This window comes from Denticeps clupeoides, chromosome 3 (assembly GCF_900700375.1).
Source record: "Denticeps clupeoides chromosome 3, fDenClu1.1, whole genome shotgun sequence".
NCBI lineage: Eukaryota > Metazoa > Chordata > Actinopteri > Clupeiformes > Denticipitidae > Denticeps > Denticeps clupeoides.
In genome coordinates, this window is record NC_041709.1 from 2,466,081 (window position 1) to 2,472,080 (window position 6,000).

Here is a 6,000-nt window from a genome sequence, read left to right on the forward strand (position 1 = left end):
AGGACGTTCCTCAAAGTCGCCCCCCACGGCCGGAGTTTGCGGCCCGTCAGACACGTCCCCTGTAATTGCACAGCTAAGGACATGTCAGTGAGGTGATGGCCGCATGGGGTTTTGCATACGTTGTTTGCTAAAGCGATGACTTCTCTTCATGTTTAAACAATGGCTAATTGGTTGGGGACAAGCGAGAGCTGTCAAGTTTTTTTTTTTTTGTTGTCGTTGCTGTGGATACAGTTGCTAGGCAGTGTATGTGATGGAGGGTGTGTAAAGGTAAGATAAAAACGGAGGAAGAAGAATCTGGCCATGCATCGAACAATATGGGGGGGCAATAATAGTAATAATAGTAGCTTTCAATGGTGCTCTGAAATCATAAAAGAGTAAATTCTGCAAAAGCAGTCGCGTTAAAAACAACATGCACATCACACCCCGTCCAATTACAGATGAGTTTATGGGCATTTTATTGCCTCTGCTGTGTTGTAGACAGAAGACAGTCGCACAGCGTAATGTACAGTAATGGCTGCTCGTCCGCGCCTCTGGGCTCTTATCTGCCTACAGGTCTCGCTCATTCCTGCAGACTCCTCGGCTATTTTTAACCTCTGTTGCTCCAGCAAGTGTCTGGCGTCCCTAGTGGATTAGGCCTCCGTTAGGTTTAATTGAGGAACTCTGTGTACGTGCATGGGAGTGTGTGTGTGTGTGTCTTGTCGGTTTGCGCAAAAGCATTTTAGCTTCATTTTTGAGGCTATTTGTGGTGCCGAGGGTACGAATAGAGTGCAGACTCACCATCCCGTCCTCCCATCCATATTTATAAGATGCCTTTCCATAATATATTTCCAAATTGTATTTGCCACATGTACCTCCTGCATCGTGTCTATCAACACTTTTAACTTTCTTTCTCTTTGCATCGCCTTGCTTGCTTTTCGGTCTTTATTTATCCCACAGCACTCCTGATATTCTCGCCGGCTCATTCATGTTTTGCATCTTATGCAAACTTAAAATATAACCAGCGTTGTGGTAGGTGATGTGAGCAGCATTGATTTTTTTTCCACTACAGTGCCAGTAACCGTGAGATGGGATACATTGGGGAGCAGGTGAAGAGTCCGTTTTTTTATAAGTCGGTGCAGGAGGACGGACGTGGCTTCAACCATGGATGGAATGTGATGCAAGGTGACTGGGTCGGACCCAGAAATGGATGGTCTCACGTGCAGTGGCTCAAGGAAGGACAACAGTCCCCAACACCAAAAGCACATACAATGACCACGTGAATGTCAGGGCTGGACCACGAAGAAGTAGAAGAAGGTGGCACAGTCTGATGAATCCCATTTTCTTTTTCAGGACACCTTCAGTGGTTAAATAGGATTTCATTTCCAAACCACTGGCTTTTGGACCATGTTTTAATTAGTCATAAATGACATAAATATCCTATCAAACATGCATGTAAACTCAACACAGCCTGTTATGAGAGCTGACCTGAGACGGATGTACAGTTTATTCATTCCAGTGAGCACTTTATAAGCGTATCCTTTTAGGGCTCGGGAGCATGTGGGTGGCCGCATCACTCGTCTTATTGATGCTGGACGAAGATTTCTGCTTACACTGTCAGGGCAAATGGGTTATTTAAAATACCTCATGCTGATGCTTGAAATTTACAAGAACAATCCCGGAACGAACATCTACCGTTAAGAGCTTACGCAATCACACATTGTACTTCAGATGATGTTAAATATTTTATTAGTCACAATGCTGTGGATTTACATTAACATTTTCATATTATACAAGACAAAATATATTAAAAATAAATATTACCACTACAACATCTTACCATTACCAGCCTGGTGCAGAATACCTGTTTCCAAAAGGGAAAAGTTATTAATAATTTTAGCTTGAAACTACACATCACTACAACACCCCCATACACACACACACACACACACACACACACTGGAGATAGCAGACCAAAATCCTCCAACACTTAATTCCATTTCATTAATCTTTGTCCTGTTGTCACTTGGTAATTAAGTACCGTGTGGAACCAGAAGACCCCACCTTCTACCAAAGGGCATTTAGCTATTAAAGCCCCTAACCTTGTGAAAAAAGTTTGGCCTTAAGCTTGATCCACATTAAAACTTCTTAAATGTTCTTAAGCGTTGAAGGTCAGCTTTGCCTTCTGTTTTAGAAGGATATCGACAGTCTGATCTCAGATCAGCACACTCCGTCTGAATGTAATGAATGTGGGATTGAAGCCAATCATCTTCCCCTTCCACTGCAGCGCAGATCAGGCATTTGGGTATCAAATGCCTGTCAATGACTGGGGAAGCAAAAAAGCAATGCCAGTATAATATCTCCATGAAAGATTAATACATAAAATCAAGGGTGCAACTTTGTGCTGAACACAAAACAAATTCATTGTTTTAAACGCCAGAGGACCATCTACGTTTTTGCTGGTCTGCTCTCCACTGCGGTTTTGCCAGATAGCAAAAACATCACATGGTGACATAGATAAACTCTGCTTATTTATTTATGTAGTTAATTCTTTTGAGTTCAAGCACTAGCTAGCAAGACCATGACCATTGTGTGTGTGTGTGTGTGTGTGTGTGTGTGTGTGTCCAACATCTACGAAAAAAAAAAAATCATAAACTTTAAAGTTTAATCACAATTCATGACAATGCACACTACATTACAGAGGGTGACACATGGAATGATGTTATAATATTGGGGGTTGTGTTGGCTGGATCTGATTATTAACCCCCCTTTTTTTAGCCAGCATAGAATTCAAACAATATTTTGCAGGGAAGCATTAATATATTTGATCATGTCTTTACTGTACACCTCACTTATTACTTCCTCATTTGTGATGCATGTTCATGTGAAGCAGAAATGATACTGTCATGACTTTTCATTTACAGTGATCAAAATGTGCTCGAAAATGCAAACAAAAACAGCCATTATTTGGCAGCAATAAGTTCACAGACGTGGATATCAAAATAAGCAGCAACATTGCTTCACATGGTCATCAACATCCAACACACACCATAGTTAAAATAAGCAAAATCTTACCATCCTGCCCCTCAAAACACAATACTGAATCGTCCCCTAATAACTGGTTGAGCTCAAAGGGAAACTGCGCTGCCGGAACAGGAAGAGCAGTGGTGAAAAGGTTGGTTACGGACTTAATAAGGAGCTGAAGCAGTGGGTACAGACCTGGACTGTTAAGTACCACATGCTGTGGTTGTTTGTGCAAACTTAGGGTTGTATACGCCCATGTAAAGGACCACAATTGTCCCTTTCTGGTTTTGACATTTTTTCTTGATACAATTTTAATATTTATATTTATAATAACCTTTATTTATATTTTTTCTATAATGTTGGTCATTTATGTATTTGTGTATGGTGTGTGTGTGTCCATGTGGTCTTGTGTTTTGTCCTGTGGGTGGTGCTGTGGTTTGCGTGGGAGGAGGAGTTTGATTAATGCAGCTTTATTATCAAAGAAAAACTGAAATATCTCATGGTCCTGAGTTTTCAAACCTTTGTCAGTATTTAGTAGCCCCCCTTTGAGTGAATACAGCCATGAGTCTTTTTGGGAAAGATGCAACATGTTTTTCCCACATGGATTTGTGGATCCTCCGCCACTCCTCCTTGCACATCCTCTCCAGTTCTGGCAGGTTGGATAGTAAAAATTTGGTGGACAGCCATTTTTAGGTCTCTCCAGAGATGCTTAATTGGGTGTAAGTCAGGGCTCTGGCTGGCTGGGCAACTCAAGAACAGTCATGGAGTTGTGAAGCCACTCCATTATTTTAACTGTGTGCTTGGGGTCATTGTCTTGTTAGAAGGTAAACCGTCGGCCCAGTCTGAGGTCCTGAGCACTCTGGAGTAGGTTTTTGTCCAGGATACCCCTGTACTTGGCCGCATTTATCTTTCTCTAGATCGCAACCAGTCGTCCTGTCCCTGCAGCTGCAAACCACCCCATGGCATGGTGCTGCCACCACCATGCTTCACTGTTGGGACTGTATTGGACAGGTGATGAGCAGTGCCTGGTTTTCTACACACATACCTCTTAGAATTAGGACCAGAAAGGTTTCATTAGACCAGAGAATCTTCTCATCATCTTGGAGTTCTTCAAGTGTTTCTTTTTAGCAAACTCCATGCGAGGAGATGCTTCCGTCGGCCCACTCTGCCACAAAGCCCTGACTGGGCGATGGCTGCAGTGATGATAGACTTTCTACAACTTTCTCCCGACTGCATCTCTGGAGCTAAGCCACAGTGATCTTTGGGTTCTCGCTCTTTTTTTGTAACCTTGCCACGTTTCTGTCTGGGCTCTTCAGCCAGTTCCTTTGCATTGTGAGCTGGAAGGTCTTATGTAGACAGGTGTGTGGCTTTCCTAACCAAGTCCAATCGGTACCATCTCAAGGACGATCAGAAGACATGTTACAGCAAAGGGTCTGAATACATAGGACTTGTGATTATTTCAGTTTTTCTTTGATAATAAATATGCAAAAATGTCACAAATTCTGTGTTTTTCTGTTAAAATGGGGTGCTGTGCGTACATCAACGAGGAAAAATGTAACTTAAATTATTTTAGCAAATGGCTATAATATAACAAAGCGTGAAAAAATGGTGTCTGAATACTACATGCATGAGGTGTAGTCAGTGAGTGGGCCAGCAGACAAGCAATTCAAACATGGTAATTCGGCAAAAAAATGTCCACACTTTCAAATTTAGCGGGCGGTGGTTGGCCACTCAAAAAGCCATTCGAACCCGGTTTCCACTAAAGAGAAAGCGCCGGGAGGGAGCCGCAAATTCTTTTTGACATTGAAAATGGAGATATCACTGCCCTTTACATTTACATTTACAGCATTTATCAGACGCCCTTATCCAGAGCGACTTACAATCAGTAGTTACAGAGACAGTCCCCCCCTGGAGACACTCAGGGTTAAGTGTCTTGCTCAGGGACACAATGGTAGTAAGTGGGATTCGAACCCGGGTCTTCTGGTTCATAGGTGAGCATGTTACCCACTAGGCTACTACCACAGCCTTTACTTTAATGCTACATATAAAAAGAACTAATCTAAAGTGTTGCTCGTGAGATTTTATTTATGCAAAGAAAATAGTTGCGGGGACGGGGCTTGCAAAGATTGCTCGTGTACGGATGGGTCGGGGAGGAGACATGAATGCTGCCAGGATGCCGTGTGTTTTGCGTATGCAGAAGCAGATGACGAATGTTTCATCACCCAGACAAGCCTAAAAAGGGTCAGTGGTGGCCTAGCGGTTAAGGAAGCCGCCCCGTACACAGAAGGTTGCTGTTTCAAATCCTGAGGGTTAAAAGCAGAGGACACGTTGTGTGCACCATGTGCTGTGCTTAACTACTGATTGTAAGTCGCTCTGGATAAGGGCGTCTGATAAATGCCATAAATGTAAAAACTTGTTTGGGGAAAATCAAAGCTATGGCCAATTTAATTTAGCTTATCAACTTTAAAAGACAACATATTCACATCATTAAACAGTAAATGTTGCAAACAACTGATTTTAAATGCTAGAAATCCACTTAAATGATTATTTATCTTCTAAAGCCACAGGGAGCCGCAGTGTAAGGATGAAAGCCGCTGGTCGGTGACCCCTGGCCTAGTGGGTACAGAGGCAGAAGGTCAATGGGACTAATTCCAAACCAGGATGCCACCGAGCCAGGGCGCCTTTCATGGCTGCCCACCGCTCCCTCAGGGGAAGGGTTAAATGCCGAGGCCACATTTCACTGTGTTGCGAAAACTAATCACTTTCACGTACATATGAAGTGTATCATGGCGCCCTCTAGTGACAAAGTACGGGCATGCAAATTCAACTTTTACTGAACAATACAGCGCAACTAGAAATGTGTAACGGTAAATTTTATGAAATTGTGTGTACTTGGAAAACACTATGTCTAACAATGCAACGAGGCGTCTGTATTTACATAATCTAAAATATATACAAACAAAAATTCTGACATTTGCTGTACATGAACAGACATTAAAA